General features: G+C 45.6%; 1 long non-coding RNA gene across 2 annotated transcripts; it reads right to left on the bottom strand.

Annotated features, from left to right (window-relative positions):
* Window positions 1-1,888: 1,888 nt before the first annotated feature.
* LOC115838784 (uncharacterized) lies at window positions 1,889-21,531 on the bottom strand. Of its 2 annotated transcripts, XR_004033772.2 has the most exons (5): window positions 21,373-21,531; window positions 20,225-20,434; window positions 13,708-13,804; window positions 9,270-9,452; window positions 1,889-3,190 (listed from the first exon to the last, which is right to left on the bottom strand). It is a non-coding gene; the product is annotated as an uncharacterized lncRNA (long non-coding RNA). The 2 variants fall into 2 exon arrangements; XR_009563320.1 differs by lacking the exon at window positions 9,270-9,452.
* Window positions 21,532-23,435: the final 1,904 nt, after the last annotated feature.

Genomic DNA, 23,435 nt, shown 5'->3' with positions numbered 1-23,435 from the left:
TCCCGGCACAACTTCCCCAGCCAGGACACGGCACGTCAGGTGCTCAGCGCATCCCTATGCCTCATGCACCCTCCTTCCAGCCTTCCTGAGTCTGGCTTGTGTTCGTCTCTTCTGACTAACTGGAGGCTCCTTCTGGGGATGAGCCATAAAAAAACAAATTGTGTCATTCTGGTGATTCCACATCCAAGTTAAACACTCTGATATTTGCATTTAAATTGGCATTGCACAAGATAAAGAGGAATGGTGAAATTTATTAAATTTAAACTTTACATTTTCCTTGACTTAGAACTACATTAAATACCAGATTAAAAAAAAAAAAAACATGGCAGGTTAAGAGAGAGATTGTGGAAGAAAGGAAAAGGTTTTTGTTTGTTTGTTAAAGAACCAATTTTATTTATTATATTTAGTTTTTGGTTGCGTTGGGTCTTCGTTGCTGCACACGAGCTTTCTGTAGTTGTGGTGAGCGGGGGCTACTCTTCATCGTGGTGTGCGGGCTTCTCACTGCGGTGGCTTCTCTTGTTGCGGAGCACAGGCCCTAGGCACGTGGGCTTCAGTAGTTGTGGCACCCAGGCTCAGTAGTTGTGGCACACGGGCTTAGTTGCTCCGCGGCATGTGGGATCTTCCCGGACCAGGGATTGAACCCGTGTCCCCTGCCCTGGCAGACAGATTCTCAACCACTGTGCCACCAGGGAAGTCCCAGGAAAAGGTTTTATAAGTCAGTATCTTCATCAGCACTTTTCCCTTTTTGTTTTGAACGAAGGGCCCCCCATTTTCATTTTGCTCTGGATCCCACAAATTACATAGCTGGCCCTGCTCACTCTCCTTTTCCTGAGAGCACTGACTCCAGTAAATCACTTGAACAATGCCCCTATTCCTGTCCCAGACTTGGCTTCTAGCACCCTGACATAAGACACATGCAACTTACCCAGGAAAGAAAAAACTAGAATTCTCCACCCTCCCAAAAAAAACCCACAGAAGCAGCAAGAGACAAGGCGTTCATTGTGTCCTGTGGCCAGAGCAGAATCCAGTCTCTGCAACTGTCACACCTTCTCCTCCTCGCATCTCACCCTGAGCTCCTCTCTGAAATGGCGTCAGCAGGGTGATTGCTGAGGTTCTCTGATAATAACAGCTACCGTTTACTGAGCACGATCCATGTGTCAGACAGGTGCTTCCCACGCCTTATGGTCAATCCACAGGTCAACCCCAAGCAGCAGGTAACAGGATCCCCATGTTACAGACAGGACATAGCCTCGTGGGATGAAGCCCAAGGTCACTCATCCAGCAAGTGACAGACCCAGGGTTAGGCTCCAGGGCCTTTGCTTTTCATCACCAGGCTACCCAGCTTCTGCTGCCCCGGTGCTAGCACTGGAGCCAGAGGAGTGCAAAAGACATGGTCCTTACAAGGGCACACCTTTTTTTCTCCTTAAAATTTTCTTTTATTGTCTTCTTCTGCTTACAAAACATAGGATTATTATTAAAATAAAGACAGAATACAAACACTGCAAGTTCCTATTTACACGTATTCCAGGCTGAACGATATTTCCAAACATTCTGCATTCAATCAGAAACTCCCAAAACAGAGATGGAACTCAAATTCAGTCCAAATCTGTTCCCCACCCCCCCAAACCCGCTTAACATTACTGGCAGGGTCAGTCCAGCCTCCTGGAATCACACAGCTCTAGTGACAAGGCTCTCATTTTTTTTTTTTTTTTTTTTTTTTGCGGTACGCGGGCCTCTCACTGTTGTGGCCTCTCCCGTTGTGGAGCACAGGCTCCGGACGCGCAGGCTCAGCGGCCACGGCTCACGGGCCCAGTCACTCCGCGGCATGAGGGATCTTCCCGGACCGGGGCACGAACCCGTGTCCCCTGCATCGGCAGGTGGACTCTCAACCACTGCGCCACCAGGGAAGCCCCAAGGCTCTCATTTCTATACTAGGAATTTACAACTATATTTCTCCAGCAAATTGGAAATCATGTCCTCACCATCTGTTCCTCCATAACCACCTCTCTTTGGTCTAGTTCTGCCCTGAGAACACACCTAACCAGATGAGATAAGACAAGCAGCCCAGAGACAGCCCCTCCAGATGGGGACGAACACTGCTGGTCTCCCTAAGAGCTTCTGCTAGGGCATGGCTTCCAGACCCCCTCACATCCTGGGTGCCTCTTCCACTCACTCCAGCCCAACAAAGTCAGATCCATGACTCAGGACTCTCTTGATTCCAAGTGTCAAAAACCCAAGTCAACCTGATTTAAGAAAAAAAAAAAAAATGGGGCTTCCTTGGTGGCGCAGTGGTTAAGAATCCGCCTGCCAATGCAGCGGACACGGGTTCGAGCCCTGGTCCGGGAAGATCCCACATGCCGCGGAGCAACTAAGCCCATGTACCACAACTACTGAGCCTGTACTCTAGAGCCCACGAGCCACAACTACTGAGCCCGCGTGCCTAGAGTCCATGCTCCGCAACAAGAGAAGCCACCGCAATGAGAAGCACGCGCACCGCAACGAAGACCCAAGACAGCCAATTAAAAAAAAAAAAAAAAGGAGACACTGGATTTATTGGCTCAAGTACCTGAAAATCCAAGCCTGACAGGGAGGAACTCAAACGACATTATGAGCATGGGGGTCTCCCATCACATTGGCTCCACTCTGCAGTAAGCTCTCTCTAGAGGGTTGAGGCAGGAGCAGGCTTACATCCCCAGAGCTTACCATCCCTGGGGGAAAAGAAGGCCAATAAACGCATCAAAATTGAGACCTGCTGGCCCAGATTTGGATCATATTGTCATCCTTAAACCAACCATTGTGGTCAGAGGAATGAGACATGTTGATTGCCAGGCCTGCCTACACACCTACCTGGACCTGGAAGAGGGACTGAGGCCAGGAGAAGGTTAGTTTCTCAAAGGAAAAAAAGTCAAGTTATTTTTATAAGAAATGAGAATAGATGTTGGGCAGGCAAAACCCACACATGCCTTCCAAACACTCACAGCCAAAAGCATGGTACTATGCAGTCCCATGTGGTCTGACAAGCCCAATGACGGTGAGATTCTAAGTCTTTTTGTCCTGTCCAAAGGAGGAAGATGGTTTCTGGGATTCCAATGAGAGATGGGTATGACTCGGGTTCAAGTTCAAACTTTTCCTTTTTATCTCTTCTTACTTCTTCCTTCCCCAACCCATCGACACTGACCGAGACTCCATCCTGTTGAAACCAGAGGCAAAGAGAAAGGAGACACATGGTATGCCAAGGGACCTGATTCCGTTGACCTCCCAGAACCTTGGAGAACTGCTAGTCCCAAAGACCCTCCTTTCAGGGGAAAAGGAATTGGGGACTAATAGAATTATTTCAAGGTGCTCAGGGAAACTGATGGAGAAGGATCAGTTTCCAACCAATCAGTTTACACCACTCACTTTATATAATACAGATGCTTCTGTACAGGTTAGTAACCTTTAAAAAAAATCAAGTTAGCGTTTAAATGCACTGTGAAAAAGATACTATAATAAAAACTAGCTACCATTTATTAAGTATCCTCTATTTGCAGGAATATTTTAAAACTCTAGGAAGTACATATTATCCCCATTTTACAGATAAGAAAACTGAGTCTCAGAACCTACCCAAGCTTCCAAGGGCAATAAGTGACCGAGCAAGGGTTTGAACCCAGGTCTGTCTGCCTCCAAAGTCCCCATTGTGTTTTCAATCACACACTCTAAAGGAAAGGAATCCCATGGCAATGCTTTTTATAACATTCTTGATAATGCCTCAGAATATCAATCTCATATATGCAAGTTTTTATATCCAAATTTGTTTACAGTGAAGTGCACCTGTGGGTTATTCTGATGGTTACTGGGAATAATCGGTATTGAATTCTTTCCAACACTGAGGTTACAGCCAAACACGACTTTGTTCATCCCCTTGAACATGCTCTGTGCTCCACTGAGCCTTCCACGTACAGTTTAACACGTGGTCAAGAGCATCAGCTATGGTGTCAGATTGCAAAACCCGGCTCCAACCAGCTGAATTGACCCTGAAAAAGTAGCTCATCCATTGAGGACCTCAGTTGTCCCTTCCATAAAATCAACGCAACAATAGGACCTATGTCATGGGATTTTTATGATGATCAAACAAAATCATCTAAGCAAAACTCTTAGCACCATACCTGGTACATAGTAAGTATTCCATAAATGTTCCTACCAGACTGTAAGCAACTTGAAGGCAGGAGTGTGTGTGTGCTTTTCTTGACCACTGCAACCCTAGAACCTAGTTCAAGACCTTGCACATTATAGACACTCAATAAACATTTGTTGAGTGAATACCTTATTAAAGCTAGCTCACTTAATCCTGAACAAATCTATGAAGTAGGGACAGACAAGAAACACAATTCTTTTAAATGTAAAATCATTTAGGTAGTGCTACGTTCTAGGAAGAAAAACAAAGAGAAGGACAGAAAGTGACAGGGAAAAGGGGGGAAGATATGTCATAGAGAGCCAAGAGCTAAATCAAGGTAGGGACAAAGCCAATGGAGGAGTGTTATGGACTAAATGTTTGCATCCCCCCAAAATCCAGATTGAAGCCCTAACCCCTAGTGTGGCTGTATTTGGAAATAAGGCCACTAGGGAAGCAACGAAGGTGAAATGAGATCATAAGGATGGGGCTCTGATCCAATAGGATTAGTGTCCTTGTAAGAAGAAACACCAGAGAGCTTGCTCTCCCTGCCCCTCTGTACACACGCTTGGAGGAAAGCCCACGTGAGCACACAGTGAGATGGAGGCCACCTACAAGCCCAGAGAAGAGGCCTCAGAATGAAACCTACCTTGTCAGCAGCTTAACTTGGACTTCTCAGTCTCCAGACTTGTGAGACATAACTTTCTGTTTAAGCTACCCAGACTGTGGTATTTTATGACGGCTCGAGCTAAAATAGAGCATGTTCTAGGAAAAGGGAACATCAAATGCAAAGGCCCTGAAGGAAAACAACAAGGTCCTACAGTATAGCACAGGGAACTATATTCAATATCCTGAGATAAACCATAATGGAAAAGAATATAAAAAAGAATATATAGGCACTTCCCTGGTGGTCCAGTGGCTAATACTCCATGCTGCCAATGTGAGCGGTGGGGGGTGGGGCTCGGGTTCAATCCCCGGTCAGGGAACTAGATCCCACATGCCTCAGTGAAGAGCCTGCATGCCACAACTAAAGATCCTGCATGCCGCAACTAAGACTGGGCGCAGCCAAATAAATAAATAAATATTTTAAAAAAGAATGTATATATGTGTATAACTGAGTTAGCCTGCTGTACAACAGAAATTAATACATTATAAATCCACTGTATTCAATAAAAAAAGAAATTTAAAAATAAACAAACAACAAAGACCTACTGTATAGCACAGAAACCTATACTCAATATTTTGTAATAACCTACATGGGAAAAGAATCATATATATATTCATATTTATTATATATATATGCTTTGCTGTATATGGCCTTTATTATGTTGAGGCAGGCTCCCTCTATGCCCACTTTCTGGAGAGTTTTTATCATAAATGGGTGTTGAATTTTGTCAAAAGCTTTCTCTGCATCTATTGAGATGATCATATAGTTTTTCTCCTTCAATTTGTTAATATGGTGTATCACATCGATTGATTTGCGTATATTGAAGAATCCTTGCATCCCTGGGATAAATCCCACTTGATCATGGTGTATGATCCTTTTAATGTATTGTTGGATTCTGTTTGCTGGTATTTGGTTGAGGATTTTTGTATCTATATTCATCAGTGATATCGGTCTGTAATTTTCTTTTTTTGTAGTATCTTTGTCTGGTTTTGGTATCAGGGTGATGGCGGCCTCATTGAATGAGTCTGGGAGTGTTCCTTCCTCTGCAGTTTTTTGGAAGAGTTTGAGAAGGATGAGTGTTAGCTCTGCTCTAAATGTTTAATAGAATTCACCTGTGGAGCCATCTGGGCCTGGACTTTTGTTTGTTGGAAGATTTTTTTTTTTTTTTTTTTTGTGGTATGCAGGCCTCTCACTGTTGTGGCCTCTTCCCGTTGCGGAGCACAGGCTCCAGACGCGCAGGCTCAGCGGCCATGGCTGACGGGCCCAGCCGCTCCACAGCATGTGGGATCTTCCCGGACCAAGGCACGAACCCGTGTCCCCTGCATCGGCAGGCGGACTCTCAACCACTGCACCACCAGGGAAGCCCTGTTGGAAGATTTTTAAACACAGTTTCAATTTCATTAATTGTGATTGGTCTGTTCATATTTTCTCTTTCTTCCTGGTTCAGTCTTGGAAGCTTATACCTTTCTAAGAATTTGTCCATTTCTTCCAGGTTGTCCATTTTATTGGCATAGAGTTGCTTGTAGTAGTCTCTTAGGATGCTTTGTATTTCTGCAGTGTCTGTTGTAACTTTTCCTTTTTCATTTCTAATTCTATTGATTTGAGTCCTCTCCCTCTTTTTCTTGATGAGTCTGGCTAATGGTTTATCAATTTTGTTGATCTTCTCAAAGAACCAGCTTTTAGTTTTATTGATCTTTGCTACTGTTTTCTTTGTTTCTATTTCATTTATTTCTGCTCTGATCTTTATGATTTCTTTCCTTCTACTAACTTTGGGTTTTGTTTGTTCTTCTTTCTCTAGTTCCTTTAGGTGTAAGGTTAGATTGTTTGAGATTTTTGTTTCTCGAGGTAGGCTTGTATTGCTATAAACTTCCCTCTTAGAACTCTTTTTGCTGCATCCCATAGGTTTTGGATCATCGTGTTTTCATTGTCATTTGTCTCTAGGTATTTTTTGATTTCCTCTTTGAGTTCTTCAGTGATCTCTTGGTTATTTAATAACGTATTGTTTAGCTTCCATTTGTTTGTGTTTTTTACGTTTTTTTCCCTGTAGTTGATTTCTAATCTCATAGCGTTGTGGTCAGAAAAGATGCCTAATATGAGTTCAATTTTCTTAAATTTACTGAGGCTTGATTTGCGACCCAAGATGTGATCTATCCTGGAGAATGTTCCATGTGCACTTGAGAAGAAAGTGTAATCTGCTGTTTTTGGATGGAATGTCCTATAAATATCAATTAAATCTATCTGTTCTATTCTGTCGTTTAAAGCTTGTGTTTCCTTATTAATTTTTTCTTTGGATGGTCTGTCCATTGGTGTAAGTGAGGTGTTAAAGTCCCCCACTGTTATTGTGTTACTGTCAATTTCCTCTCTTATAGCTGTTAGCAGTTGCCTTATGTATTGAGGTGCTCCTATGTTGGGTGCATATATATTTATAATTGTTATATCTTCTTCTTGGATTGATCCCTTGATCATTATGTAGTGTCCTTCCTTCTCTCTTGTAACAGTCTTTATTTTAAAGTCTATTTTATCTATATGAGTATTGCTACTCCAGCTTTCTTTTGATTTCCATTTGCATGGAATATCTTTTTCCATCCCCTCACTTTCAGTCTGTATGTGTCCCTAGGTCTGAAGTGGGTCTCTTGTAGACAGTATATATATGGGTCTTATTTTTGTATTCATTCAGCGAGCCTGTGTCTTTTGGTTGGAGCATTTAATCCATTCACATTTAAGGTAATTATTGATATGTATGTTTCTATTACCATTTTCTTAATTGTTATGGGTTTGTTTTTGTAGGTCCTTTTCTTCTCTTGTGTTTCCCATTTAGAGAAGTTCCTTTAGCATTTGTTGTAGAGCTGGTTTGGTGGTGCTGAATCCTCTTAGCTTTTGCTTGTCTGTAAAGCTTTTGATTTCTCCATCGAATCTGAATGAGATCCTTGCCAGGTAGAGTAATCTTGGTTGTAGGTTCTTCCCTTTCATCACTTTAAATATATCATGCCACTCCCTTCTGGCTTGTAGAGTTTCTGCTGAGAAATCAGCTGTTAACCTTATGGGAGTTCCCTTGTATGTTATTTGTCGTTTTTCCCTTGCTGCTTTCAATAATTTTTCTTTGTCTTTAATTTTTGTCAATTTGATTATTATGTGTCTAGGCATGTTTCTCCTCGGGTTTATCCTGCCTGGGACTCTCTGCGCTTCCTGGACTTGGGTGGCTCTTGCCTTTCCCATGTTAGGGAAGTTTTCGACTATAATCTCTTCAAATATTTTCTCTGGTCCTTTCTCTCTCTCTTCTCCTTCTGGGACCCCTATAATGCGAATGTTGTGGTGTTTAATATTGTCCCAGAGGTCTCTTAACCTGTCTTCATTTCTTTTCATTCTTTTTTCTTTATTCTGTTCCATGGCAGTGAATTCCACCATTCTGTCTTCCAGGTCACTTATCCGTTTCTCTGCCTCAGTTATTCTGCTATTGATTCCTTTTAGTGTATTTTTCATTTCAGTTATTGTATTGTTTATCTCTGTTTGTTCTTTAATTCTTCTAGGCCTTTGTTAAACATTTCTTGCATCTTCTTGATCTTTGCCTCCATTCTTTTTCAGAGGTCCTGGATCATCTTCACTATCATTATTCTGAATTCTTTTTCTGGAAGGCTGCCTATCTCCACTTCATTCAGTTGTTTCTCTGGGGTTTTATCTTGTTCCTTCATCTAGTACAAAGTCCTCTGCCTTTTCATTTTGTCTGTCTTTCTGTGAATGTGGTTTTCCCTCCACAGGCTGCAGAATTGTAGTTCTTCTTGCTTCTGCTGTCTGCTCTCTCGTGGATGAGGTTATCTAAAAGGCTTGTGCAAGCTTCCTGATGGGAGGGACTAGTGGTGGGTAGAGCTGGGTGTTGCTCTGGTGGGCAGAGCTCAGTAAAACTTTAATCTGCTTGTCTGCTGATGGGTGGGCTGGGTTCCCTCCCTGTTGGTTGTTTGGCCTGAGGTGACCCAGCACTGGAGCCTACCCCTCTTTGGTGGGGCTAATGGCAGACTCTGGGAGGGCTCACGCCAAGGAGTACTTCCCAGAACTTCTGCTGCCAGTGTCCTTGTCCCCACGATGAGCCACAGCCACACCCCACCTCTGCAGGAGACCCTCCAACACTAGCAGGTAGGTCTGGACAGTCTCCTACGGGGTCGCTGCTCCTTACCCAGGGTCCCTACATACACACTACTTTGTGTGTGCCCTCCAAGAGTGGAGTCTCTTTTTGCTCCAGTCCTGTCGAAGTCCTGCAATCAAATCCCTCTCATCTTCAAAGTCTGATTCTCTAGGAATTCCTCCTCCCATTGCCGGACCCCCAGGTTGGGAAGCCTGATGAGTCTCAGAACCTTTACTCCAGTGGGTGGACTTCTGTGGTATAAATGTTCTCCAGTTTGTGAGTCACCCACCCAGCAGTTATGGGATTTAATTTGATTGTGACTGCACCCCTCCTACCGTCTCACTGTGGCTTCTCCTTTGTCTTTGGATGTGGGGTATCTTTTTTGGTGAGTTCCAGTGTCTTCCTGTCAATGATTGTTCAGCAGTTCCTTGTGTTTCCAGTGCTCTCGCAAGAGGGAGTGAGCACACGTCCTACTCCGCCATCTTGAACCAATCTCTCACTTTGCTGTATACCTGAAACTAATACAACGTTGTAAATCAACTATATTCTATATTTCAATTAAAAACAAAAAAAAGGCCTTGTAGGAGCTTGGTAGTCAAAGAACAGCAGAAGGCGGGTAAATGAGCAAGAGAGAAAGTAGTAAGACAGGACTTCCCTGGTAGCACAGTGGTTAAGAATCTGCCTGCCAATGCAGGGGACACAGGTTCGATCCCTGGTCTGGGAAGATCCCACATGCCGCAGGGCAACTAAGCCCACGCACCACAGCTACTGAGCCTGTGCGCTACAGCCTGAGAGCCACAACTACTGAGCCCACGCACCGCAACTACTGAAGCTTGCGCGCTCTAGGGCCTGCATGCTGCAATTACTGAGCCCACATGCTGCAACTACTGAAGTCCGCGCACCTAGAGCCCATGCTCCGCGACAGGAGAAGCCACCGCAATGAGAATCTCACACACCGCAACGAAGAGTAGCCCCTGCTCACCACAAGTAGAGAAAGCTCGCGTGCAGCAATGAAGATCCAATGCAGCCAAAAACAAAAAAGTAGTAAGACAGAGGATCAGAGAGCCAGGCCCGTCCTGCCCCACAGGCTCTGATAGCAGAGGGCCAGGAGAAAGCCACTACCCCAGATGAAATCATTATCATCATCACCATAATATTTAACAAGGACAACTCATTCTTTCTCAAACTTATATAAAGTATAAACAAAGGACTTTTTGGAAAACTAAGGTACTTTTATAGTTCTATGGATAAATCATATTCTTGCCATGCAAATTCAGTTTCTACACTAATCAGACTTCTATGCCCATGACCCACTGTGATACTGTAGAGCAACTGGTGGAAACGGAATCCCTTCCGCACCCTCAGACAATGCCAATGCCAATGCCAAATGTGTTCCAACTATGACCCACCAAAGCCATGACCCTCAACCCAAGCTGGGACCCACATGAAAGGTACTAGGGAAAGGTTCCCATTTCTCTCCACTATCAGATCTGGTCAAGACTGTTGTTCTTCACAGCAGGGTGGATCAGCAGACCTAGTTAATGCTGAAATCACTGGAGGTAATTAAACAGGCAGGACTGGGAGGAAGGGAGGAGGGGGCTATGCAGATTTTCCTTTCTTCAGTGTCAACATTACAAAATTGGCATTGGTACCTACTTCCTCCTGATGCCATTTAGTTTTGGAGGCAAAAACCCAGGGGAAAGGAGTCAGATGGATTGGGAAGTCAGATGCAGAGGTCAACGTTGGGGTCTGTAGTTTTATGCAAAAATGTCTGCTTTTTATCTAAAGTGAGGATTTGCAACTGGGATCGATTTTGCCCACCCCTACCCGCCTGGGGCCCTTTTGGCAACATGTGGAAACATTGTCCTCGGGCTATGTCATTCTTTCAAAGGTTGTGGACTGCCTCCTTCCCTCCTGTTTCAGAATCAAGTCAAAATGGAAGTTTATGGTGAGAATGCAAAGGTATTATGGAAACAAAGCCCAGACAGAACATATGGGCTTAGAAAGCCACCAGGAATCAGAGTGCCCAGTGCTCTCTGTCATCTCTACCTCTGTTTTCTCTCCCAAAACATGACTTTCTTCTCAACCGTCTTGCATATAGTCTAGTAGTATACTACGCTCAGCCCCACTTTGACTCTAAAAGTCCCCATGTCTCTCGGCTTGGCTGCCCTTAGTTAACTGGCTTCCTCTGTCAATACCCCAGTGATAATTCCCAGAGGAGGGATTAGATGGGTGTAGCCTGGGCCATTCTTCAAGATGACTCTGGCCGCAGCCAGACGACTGCAACTTCGTGAGAGACTCTGACAGAGAACTGGCTAAATGAGCCTTGTCAAGCCTGAGGACCATGAGCAAAAGGGGACCCTTGTGGGGGGGGGGCGGGAAATGAAACAGGAGGGAGGGAGGCAGGGCACAAGCTTTGAAAGAAAGACATAGCCCGAGGATATGATATAAACTGATTAGAACCAAATGGGTGCAAGATGGTGGACAAGTCGACTTCCACTAGACCTTGAGCTTCAGTATATGCTCACATCAGCAAGCTAAATGACACACCCACAGGCGCCATGACAGTTCCAAGATCAACCATAAGGATCAAAAAGTGGGCGGTGGCCCAATTCCTGGAAATCCCCGCCCCTTCCTGAAATAGCTGGAATGCTCCTCCCACTCATTAGCCTATGAAATTACCCACCACTATAAAAACTGACAACCCCCATACCCTGCTGCCTTTCTCACCTTCTGAGGTGGCCCACACTCTGTCTGTGGCGTGTGTTTCTCCCAAGGCCGCTCTCGCCTTCTGAGGTGGCCCATACTCTGTCTGTGGAGTATGTTTCTCTCTAAATAAATCCATTTCTTACCTATCACTTTGTCTCTCACTAAATTCTTTCTACAATGAGACATCAAGAACCTGAGCTTCGGGCTTCCCTGGTGGTGCAGCGGTTGAGAGCCCGCCTGCCGATACAGGGGACACAGGTTCGTGCCCCGGTCCAGGAAGATCCCACATGCCGCGGAGCGGCTGGGGCCGTGAGCCATGGCCGCTGAGCCTGCGCGTCCGGAGCCTGTGCTCCACAACGGGAGAGGCCACAACAGTGAGAGGCCTGCGTACCGCAAAAAAAAAAAAAAAAAAAAACCCAAAAAAAACCCTGAGCTTCATTAAGCCCTGAAACCAGGTGTGTGATCTCAGTTGGAAGACTGTGGGTTTTGGCCAGGTTCAAGTCTCGGCTGTGTGGGTTCAGGTCCCAATCTGAGGTGCACGGTTTCAGAAAGTTTGGTGACACTGTTGTCTGCTGTAATGCCAAAAAGTAGGAAACATACCTCATAAACATGATGATCTGACCAACCTGCCTCTAGTAAAATACAAAGAAGAGAGAGAAGCTAAAAAAAGGAACTTTTTTGGTTTTCAAGCAGAACGCAGAGGTTATGTAAAAGCCAGTGTTTTCTGGGTTTGAAAATAAAACTACTTCTCACTCCCCGCTTCTCCAGAGGGCAAACTATTCTCAAATTAAAATGGCTTTCCAGCAAAGGATGAGCATTGCATCTTTTGTTAAGAGCTCAGAGAGGCTTAAGGTACTTCATCAACCATTCCAAACAGACAAAATCCTTCTAAAGAGCTTAAGGGTGTGCCTTCCTATCTCCATAAACAACAGGATTTCTGAGATTCTTAAGGGCGCTGTCCCACAGTGGTTTGAAAAGGCATCCAAGGTAGAAAAGGACTTACAGGAGCCAAAAAGATTTGTGTCATGGTTTTTTTCCCCATGCAAGGAACTCCAGTAAAAATCATAAAAATCCTCAAAGTTTTTTTAGAATCAGTTTGAACAAAAAGAGAAGGAGATACATAACACTCTGATACAGAGCTCTGAGTTCGGTAGGAACTAAGGCCCCCCACCCAGATGGAGGATGCTAACTGCATGCTAAGACCCCAGGCTGCTCAGAACCTAAGGAATGATAATATTGACCTTTCCTGACCCTCACGACTTCAGTCAACTCAAGCTCTGTCAACCTTTGCCCCAATTCTAGGCTGAATTCTCTGCTCCAGCCCCTTCATGAATATGTATATACCCTTAGCTTAAAACTTCCCCAGTTTTGTTTGGGGGAAGATCCCAGGTGTTCTCTTTGCTTACTGCAAGTAATAAATCCTTCCTTCTCCCACTCTTTGACTTGGTTATGTCATTTGGCTTCCACATCCACCAAGAGGTAAACCCAGTTTGCGGGTAACAGGCAGAGCTGCAGAGAAACATTGACTAGAACTGGACCCTAATCAAGGAACCCACAATACATTTACTGCAGCATTCAGATGCCTAGCCCACAGATGGATGTTAGGTATGGAAGGCAGATAAGTTATCTTTTTACTTCACAGATACTCAGATCAAGACTCATTCTTGGGCTTCCCAGGTCGGTGGTGCAGTGGTTAAGAATACGCCTGCCAATGCAGGGGACACGGGTTTGAGCCCTGGTCTGGGAAGATCCCACATGCCACAGAGCAACAAAGCCCGTGAGCCACAACTACTGAGCCTGCATGCCACAACTACTGAAGCCTGTGCACCTAGAGCCCATGCTCCGCAACAAGAGGAGCCACTGCAATGAGAAGCCCGTGCACCGCAACGAAGAGTAGCACCTGCTCGCCACAACTAGAGAAAGCCCGCGCGCAGCAGCGAAGACCCAATGCAGCCAAAAATAAATTAATTAATTAATTAATTTTTTTTAATTCATAAAAAAAAAAAGACTCATTCTTGAAGAGCTGTAACTAAGAAACCACACTCAAGGCACCTCCAGTCATACCTGGAAATGATACCAAAGATGAGATCCTGGACTTCAAGCCTGAACCTGATGGCATGAGAAGTTTGGGAGCGTCTCGCGATGGAACAAGTTCATTTTGCTGAAAGAGGAAAAGAAATAATTTGTGGTCAGAAGCAGACTGTGGCAGTTTTTAAATATGGCCTCCAAATTCTTTGACGTTCATGGAATGTCTCCTTCCCCTCAATCTTGGCTTGATCCATAGAAAATAGCAGAAGTGGCCCTTTGCCCATTTCTGGCCCAGGCCTTTAGAAATGAGCAGCTTCTACTTCCTTCCGTTTCCTTTTGGATCCCACCTATCACACTTTGAGGGAGTCCAGGCCACAGCGAGAGGCCAAGTGTATGTGTTCCAGCAGACAGTCCCAGGGAGATCCCAGTCAGCCTCAGGGGCCAGACCTGAGGGTAAGAAACGCTTTAAGATGACTCCAGCCCTGGCTGATATCCGACCACAACCAGATGACAGACAGTGAGAGAGACACAACTAGGAGAGCCCAGTCAGGTCCCAGAACCATGTGAGGTAATAATTAAATGAATGTTTTGAAGCCACTAAGCTTTGGAGTGATTTGTTACACAGCAATCGATAACCAGAACAAATACTTTCAGTAGTTTATATAATCTCAAATTGTTGGAATGTGTGACAATGAGCATAAATAACTTTAAAAATTATAAGGAGTCACTAAAATAAAAAAATAAATTAAAATTTACTATTAAAATGACACAAGGCTTTGGAATCAGCAAGAACTACATTCAAATCCTGGTAGGCATCCGATGAGTTGTATGACATTAGATAAGCTACCTAGCCTCTCTGATTCCCAGTTCCTTTCTCATTAAAATAGAGTTAGTTAAGAACACCTATCATATAAGGTTGTTGTGAGGTTTAAAATCAGAGAATAAACGTAAATCCCTTAGCCCAGTGCCTGGTAGTTGCTCAATAAACAGCTCTCATCATTGTTGCCAACATGATGGCTAGCAAGATCTCTGGTGATGAACAGCCCGCCTCTCATGTAAGAGCACTAAGAGCTCTTTTAAGCAGGCTGACCAAGTGCCAGTTTGCCTTGTGCAACACTGGCTGGATGACTGTGGAAATACGCATTCCAAATAGGGCTTAGGCATTTGTTTGGTTCCAGATGGAAATCCCTCTAGTACAGTTGCTGTTGGAAATAGGCTCACCTAGACTTGAGCATCAGTGGGTATGAAGTGAGAGGTGAGAGGAGAACAAGGTAAAGGAGATAGACTTCTATACCATGGACAAGACCAGCGCTGTACACGAGCAGTCAGTTTCTGAAGAGTGGATGGAGGATCTAGTTTGATTTCATGTTAGCTAGTCAATTCAGCTAGTTGAATGTTAATTAAAAACTGACTTTCACAAAGACCTAAAGTTCATGCCACAGAACAGCCAAAGCAAGAGGCGGTGAGGCTCATGACATAAGGAAGCTTGCGATCCAGTTAAGGATGTTAATTCGGTCATTCTTACACTTCTTCACTCATTCCACTACCAGAATGTCTTCCCCTAGCTGGTCTCTTTTTTTTTTTTTTTTGCGGCACGCGGGCCTCTCACTGTTGTGGCCTCTCCCATTGCAGAGCACAGGCTCCAGACGCGCAGGCTCAGCGGCCATGACTCACGGGCCCAGCCACTCCACAGCATGTGGGATCTTCCTGGCCCAGGGCACGAACCCACGTCCCCTGCATCGGCAGGCGGACTCCCAACCGCTGCGCCAATGGGGAAGCCCTGGTCTCTTTGCCTCTAGTCCCACCTAACTGCTATCTTTACCACAACCCAAGTAAACTTTATAAAATGTGCTTCTAATCCTGACACTCTCAGGCTTTTAAATCTTTGGTGGGTCCCTGTTGTTCTTTGAACAAAGTCCAAACTCTTTAACATGGTTCAGAAAAAAAACTCTGTCTGGTTTAAAACCCTCCAATGGTATCACATTGCTTCTAGAATGGAATCCAAACTCTTCCCTGTGCCCTACTAAGCCTTGCATGAACTGGATCCTCTCTGACCTCACCTCTCCCCATGCTCTACCTCCCCTCCCTCATTCCACTCCAGGCACGCTGGCCATCTTCTTGTTTCCCCCAGCATGCCTCAGAGCCTTTGCACTTGCTCTCGCCTCTGCTTAGAGTACTCTTTCTTGAGTTCTTCGCACAGCTGATTCCTTCTTAAACCTCCCTAACCATCCAATCTGTTACACACACATCAAAGAGTCAGTTGACTTTCTTAACAGCACTTATCATAAGCTGTAATTATCTCACTTCTTTATCTGTAGGCCCCATGAAAGCAGGAATCCTATCAGCCAGGGTCACTGCAATATCCTCAACTCACAGAACAGTGCCTAGTATACAGTGTGTGCTCAAACTTTGTTTTGAATGAATGACTCTCCATTTTGCAGACTTGGAATCCAAAGCTCAGACAGCTCAGGAGACTCGCTTAAGCAGCAGAGCTGAGTCTGACTGATTTTGAAGTCCATGCTCTAGACCAGTGCTGCTCAAAGCAGCTGGTCAGAGAACTATCTGTTACCGGTCCAAGCCTAAGGCAGTGACGGACTGCACCAAAACAGGGAAGAATACAATGCTACTTTCATGGAGCATATCTTGCTATGAAAAAAATAGCGGCTGAACTGCAAACAGTGTGCCTAGTGATGTCGTTGATGTATTACATTCTGTGGCAAGCTCCCTATCGAATGGGGAGCAAATCACAAACAGCTGGTGTCGGCACTCACCTGTGCCCCACGCTTAGATTAGCATTAGTCTGGCGACCACACCGTACTCCTTACTCTTCTTCATGCCTTAGCCAATGACTTCCTATGAAGCACCTGCTTTATTCCTGGCTCCTTCTTCCTCTCTTCTGTGGGCTGGTGCACAGGAAGTGTCTGATAATTTGTATTGCAGATGAAGAGAATATTGAGAAGGTTTTTTGCTTTTTTTTTTAATGTAGTTTTTCAAAGCCAGCAAACAAACCTATTTTTTTTTATTATTCCCCAGTTTTGGAATTTTCATGAGGCTCCAAGCTCCAGAAAGCTATTCTTGCTGGCTAGTTGGCTAAGCTCTCAGTCAGAGTCCTGATTTCCAAAGCAGAACTGTGCAAACTATTTTTATTATACACACTGGCCTCACAGCCTAAGGCAGTGACAGCCTGAAAAATCCTGTGATGCCGGGGCCTGTCCTTATGTGCTCTTAATCTCTAATTATACTGATGCAGAGCTCCCTAACCAGAATCTGCCCCCATTCTCCATCACCATGGGCTTTCTATCAGTGCTTTCACTTCTAACCTCACCAAATAGCCCCCCAAACACATACACGCACACGCACACACACACACACACAAATACCCCATGCCAAGATAGCATGCTAGTAAGAAAGACTTGCTCAGTCATTCAAATATTCAATGAGAGCTTTCTCTGTGTCAGGAACTGTGCTAAGAGTTAAGGATTAAAAAACACAGTCCTTGTCCTCTGGGATCTTTCTGAGCTGAGTCAGGAAGTCAGACGAAATATGACGCAAACAGTGTCACGATGAATGCTATGAACAAAAGTCCTAAAGTTTTCTAAGATGTCAAACAGGCACCCTAATCTAGTCTGCTTGCATACGGTAGTGAGAGCAGAAGAGACATTTAAATGGCAGCTTGAATATCAGCGTGAATGCTTTGTCTCTGCAGGAGTCACCACCAGAGCTGTCATGGCCAGCGACTGTATCAAGCACTTTAGATGCAGGAAGTCATTTCGTCTTCACAAAGGCTGAAGGCATGGGAGCCATTTTTATCCTCATTTTACAGATGAGGAAACCAAGACACAGAGAGGAAAAAGTACCACTCCAAAGCTTCACAATCAATCAGAGATCAGGACCTAGTTCTGCTGGATTGTGATGTCTAGCTTTTAACCATTGCACTCTGCTCTAATATGGTCAAAGCCTTTATAAATAAATACACTTGCGCAGGCGTCCCAGGGCCAGGAAGAGGTCCGTCTATAATTAGAGCTGTCCCTGATTAAACATGGTGTTAGGAAATACACAATGGTTCCCGGGTGCTACGCTCTTCAGTGTTATGCCCATAAAGTACGATTCACTCCTACTAAATTGCCTTTGTTGTCAGTAATTATTGGTTCTGGAAGTTTCTAGAAGGATGAGTTTCCAGGTTGCATCTGAAGGACTTGAACCCAAACTCATCCAATTTAATCATTTGTGAGCCAACTTCCTGGATCAGACCCCATACTAGACTTGCGGATATCAAGCAGAATAAGTCACAACCCTAGCCCTCAAAGAGTTCATCTGGTATTGAAGGAGACAGGTGAGTAAATGGACCGCTATGTTATAATGCAATGAGTGGTAAACAGAGAAGCATGTACAGGGACCAGAAGTAGCATAGAGGAAAGGAAGTCTTTCCAGAGGAGGGGGTTTCTGGGTTGGGTTTTAAAGTATAAATAGGCTTTCAATGGGAACTCAAGAGAGAGGTTTACACATGCATAAGAGGTAACAGCAATGGGCAGTAGCATGTACTCAGTTTACTATAAGCAGTTTTGTCTTATCAGAGCGTATAATGAAGGGTGCAGAGAGGCAAGAGATACAGCTAAAGAGGTTCCCAGCATCCAATCACGATGGGTCTTATGTCCTAGGATGGGATTTTATCCTGAAGACAATACTGCGGGAGAGGCATGGTTCTAAGCCCTGGAAATGATACAGTCTGGTTTGCTTTTGAGAAAACTCACTCTGGCATCGGTAAGGAGGCCAGATGGGATAAAGTCAGCCAAGAGGCAGGAAGGACCTTTAAGAGTATAAATGTCAGATGCAGAGGCTGGTGCTCAGACGAGAGCAGTGAGGTTAGACAGGAAGGAGTAGATGCGAGGATAACAACAAGAGGACCGGGTGACTGGCTGGATGTGGACTGTGAGGGGGCGAGAGGAGGCCAGGATGACGCCCAACTTTCTGTGCTGGGCGAGTGGGTGGGTGCTGGTACCATGAGCTGAGGCAGGGCCTTTAGGAAAGTGAGCGGGCAAGAGAAGAGGGGGTGGGAGGACGACGAGCTCCTATCTGGACTAGCTGAGGTTACTGAGCCAGGGGGTGGGGATCAGCGGGCAGGGCAGAGCTCCAGAGAGAGGCTCTTCTCTGTTCCCACAGGGAAATACCTGACAGGACTCATTCCTGGGCAGGGCAGGAGTATGTGACACCCAAGCTGTGGGTGCCTCTAAGATGCAAACCGTCAACTACTGAAACCAGCTGACTGCTATAACAAAGCATGCGTTGTGTCCCGCATCTGAGGAGAGGATGGCCCTAGAGCAGGGGTCCCCAACCCCTGGGCCAAGGACCAGTACAGGTCCGAGGCCTGTTAGGAACCGGAGGTGAGCGGCGGCTGAGTGAGCAAAGCTTCATCTGCCGCCTGGACCATCCCCCTCCCCGCCCCAAACCATGGCAAAACTGTCTTCCACGAAACCGGTCCCTGGTGCCAAAAAGGTTGGGGAGCGCTGCCCTAGAGGATCAGTAAGACCAAGGCAGACCCCTTGATGTCCCGCTTATTTATTCCCCATGCTCCCCTTCTTTGTAAGTGACACTACCGTACACCCTAGAGCTCAAGCCCAAACCCTACAACTTACCCTTCAAGCCTCCCTTTCCCTCCCCTCATCCACTTCATCTAATTCATCTTCAACCACCACTCTATCTCTCAAACACCCCGTCACTCGTGATCCCTCATCCTGCGTTGTTGTCTTCATAAGCATTTATGCTATCTACATATACTATCTAGTTTATACTACTGAATATAACACTCTATGTCGGTCTACTTGCTTGCTGACTATGTCCCCATTGGAATATAAGCTCCAAGAGGATGGGGGCTTTGTCCTGTTCTTCATCATATCCCTCATCCCTACAACAGTGCCTGGCGCACTGTAGGAGCTCCATAAGCGCTTCTTAAATGACGGTCCGCATCTGAGCACTTCTCTCTCGCTCTCTCTGCTGCCACCACACGGATTCAAACCCTCACACGGTTCCCGGAGTGCTTCCAGCACACACTTGGCAACTGACGGCCTGTGGGCCAGGACGGAGGGGGAGGAGCCCGAGGTGATGAGCCTTTACAAGTCCTGGTACCTCTCCAATCCACCCATTTTTCACGAAGCAGCCGGAGTAGCCCTCTAAGATCAGAGATCATCTCACTCCCCTGCTTAAAATCTTCCAGTGGTCCTCAAGGCCCAGCATGCCCACCTCTGCAACTCCACCTCCGATCACTTTACCCCTTGCTCTCTACTCCCCGTGCTCTGCTTCTGTCCCTCCACCCAACTGACCTTCAGTACCAGCCACACCTCTGTCCTCCCCAGCAACCTGCAGGGATCTCCGCTCATACACCGCCTCCTCGGAGAAGCCTTCTCTGACCATCCAAGCTGAAGTGCAGCCCTCCTCCTCTCCTGCAATCCCAGGCACCCTCCAGCACGTCCACCTGGTTACTGCCTTCACATCACTTATCACAGCCTGTTCTCGTTTACTGAATTGTTGACTTGATTATTGTTTCTCTCTTTCTTACCTCTCTCTCCCCCGGCATGTATTCCAGTGTCCAGAACAGAGTCAAGGCTCAATTATTATTTGTTGGACAGAACTGTGTTTCCACTAGCGTGATGGTGATGATGATGGTAATGATGATGTCGATGACGCTCATACTAATGACGCTCCCCACGATGAGACGCTGGTTTGATTCTGTGGATTCAAGGACTGACTGGAGCATGTTCTTGACCATCTAATTAGAGACAGAACCCATTGTTACCAGCTTGGTCTGGGCTTTGAAGCTAGAATGTGTGTGTGTTTGTGTTTGTGTGTGTGTGTTTTCTTCATACCAGGAGACCTCACAGTCATCATTAGGTACAATCTACCACCTGTCTCCAGGGAGACCCACTCAGTAAAAGCAAAATGAGCAGGTGTCAGGTCTCCTCTGTCACTCTGCAAGATGGGGCGGATTAACTGTGTTTGGTAGACAATAAATATTGAGACAGGAAGTGCTCAGATCAAGAACTTCTCTTGGACCCTTTAGATGTTCTTTGCAGCTCCTGCACTCACTCTGCCGGAAGGATTCTGAGGACATGCTAGGGAAGAGAGAAAATGCAGTTAACCAGACAGCGCTGGAGGGAGGGATTAGGGCTGATAGCCAACAGGGGCTGCAGAAGAAAGATTCTGGCCAGAAACTGAAGCATGATGACCTGTCAGTTTCAGTAACACTGGGGAAAACTTGAACTCATCTCCTACTGCTCCTAAAAAAGAGGCATATGTTAATGAACCTCAATTCAGAGATGGAAGAAATCTCAAACAATTGTTTCATTTTACAGATGTGTAACTTGAACCCAGAGTGGAGAAAGGACTTTCCCAGGGTCATACAGAAATTCCATAACTGATCTAAGGCTAGGATTCTCACTATTTGAAGGTCAGTGTTTTTCTCACACACGACAACACAGGTGCAAGCCTAACACTGAAGCTAAATTAAACTAAGTTATCCATGTATGGCCACAGAAACTAGCAAAAGCCTGTGTCCAAAACTTACCCAAGGGAATTCCCTGGTGTGGCGGTGCAGTGGTTAGGACTCCACGCTTTCACTGCTATGGGCCCAGGTTCAATCCCTGGTCAGGGAACTAAGATCCCACAAGCCGTGCCCCGCGGCCAAAAAAACAAAAACAAAATACTTACCCAAATTCCTATGGCTCGGGCTTCCCTGGTGGCGCAGTGGTTGAGAGTCTGCCTGCCGATGCAGGGGACAAGGGTTCGTGCCCCAGTCCGGGAAGATCCCACATGCTGCGAAGTGGCTGGGCCCGTGAGTCATGGCCGCTAAGCCTGCGCGTCTGGAGCCTGTGCTCTGCAACGGGAGAGGCCACAACAGTGAGGGGCCTGCATACCGCAAAAAAAAAAAAAAAAAAAAAAATTTCTATGGCTCTCATTTCCAGCTCACTTTCCTCTTGGTTCATGGCCAGCCTATTACAAGGCACAGGTATCACTTCCCCTTTGACTTCCAAGCAGGTGCTACCAAATGAGGCAGGAATATCTGTTGGTAGACAACAGGGTTGCACACGAGACTTAAGCAGCAGGTGAATCATATGAGATAGTGAACACTCTTTGAAGCCATGTCAATCAGAAGTCATGGCTCTCACTCCAAAAAAATGTGGGAAAACAGGACCATTCAAGAATATCGAGTGTTCTGTGTGGGATGGAATGACTTGGGGAAAATAAGAGGAAAAGAAGGTTAACTTAGAACCCACTCAGGGTTCTAAGTTATCAGGTCACATATCTGGGAGCTCAGAAGAATGTTTCTATAAAAAATATAAATAAAAATATATTTCTAAATAACAAATGTGGAAACTGAGATCAAAATAACAAAAGATAAGGAACCACAAAGCACCAATCAGACCTCAGGTCCAATCCTAAATAATACCTTGGACAAACAGTCTAGATACTTAATCTTTCTACCTTATCTTTACAGTAAGGATAACAATGGCAATAAAAACATAGTCATCACTTACTGATCGCTATCTCTACGACAGGCAACGAGGTAAGCACTTTATATGCTTTCTTTCAACTCAATCTTCATCTCAATCCCAGGAGATGTAGGCATCATCATTCCCAATGAGAATCAGAGAGATGAAGTAATTTGCCCAAATTTATAACCAAATCGCAGAACCCAGATGTGAATTCAAGTTTAAGCTCTTAATCATTATATTTCAATCATTATATTTCAAGCTAGCTCTTTGTTCATGTTCCCTAAATGATCGTTTGTGTCCCTTCCGGTTCTTATTCACAATCCTTGTCATATCCTCCACAAAGAAGGTGCAATAAGGCTCAATCCTCCATTGCCAACTCTCAAACCATCTATTGCCAAAGTCACTAAATTCCTGGTCAGCTAATTGGGGGAGGGGAGGCCAGGAGAAGAGCTCCCTGTGCTGTCCCTTCCCATTCCAGCTAGAGAACTCAGAATCTAGCAGGCACAGGGAAAGGAGGGAGAACTGTAGCACCTAATTTTCTTTTCTGGGGGTCAACTTCCCCTTTGGAAGGAGGGAGCTGGGCTACAGGGCCCCTGAGGGGACCAAGGAACTGCGGCAAAGGGCATGTGTTCCCAAGTGACTTAACTTCTCAGTTCCTGTCCCATCTTCAAAAGGAGTGATAGATAATAATTGCACGAACTTCACAAAGTTACTTAATTAAATCAAATAATTCCCCAAAAGAGCTCAGCAGAGTGCCTATTATTACCTATTATTGCTATTGCCATTACTATCATCATCATTCCAACTCCTGCATTCGCGGTGTCTCTATTAAGCAAGGGGATTCCTTCGTGAATGACTTTAATTTACAAATGCATTCACTGGTCTGTCTAAAGAGCGGCTCTAGAGCCCTGTATTTACCGCTTTCCCTGGCACACTGACCAGGTTTTCTGCCTCCAAAGGAAGTCTGCCACTTGCAGAACTGCCACGATAGTACCAGCAAAGACTTCCCTTCCCCTTCTCCCTCGGCGGCGGCGCGAGGCTTCAGCTCTAGGGTTCGGGAGCCCGCCCACATCAGCCACCATTGGTAGCCCCGTCGCTGGCGTGATTAAGGCCCCGCCCCCTTCTCTCTGGGACCACTCTGAGGCCACCTCCGAAAGCGGAGGGGCCTCGGAGGAGGGCCCGCGATGCATCCTGGGTTTTGTAGTCCATCTGTAAGGCTGCAGCCTGAGAGCTGGGCCTTGCGACCCGGGGAACTACAATCCCCAGCAGCCGGGCGGA

The sequence above is a fragment of the Globicephala melas genome, chromosome 3, assembly GCF_963455315.2.
Source record: "Globicephala melas chromosome 3, mGloMel1.2, whole genome shotgun sequence".
In the NCBI taxonomy this organism is placed as follows: Eukaryota; Metazoa; Chordata; class Mammalia; order Artiodactyla; family Delphinidae; genus Globicephala; species Globicephala melas.
This window is presented reverse-complemented; position numbering and strand designations above follow the sequence as displayed.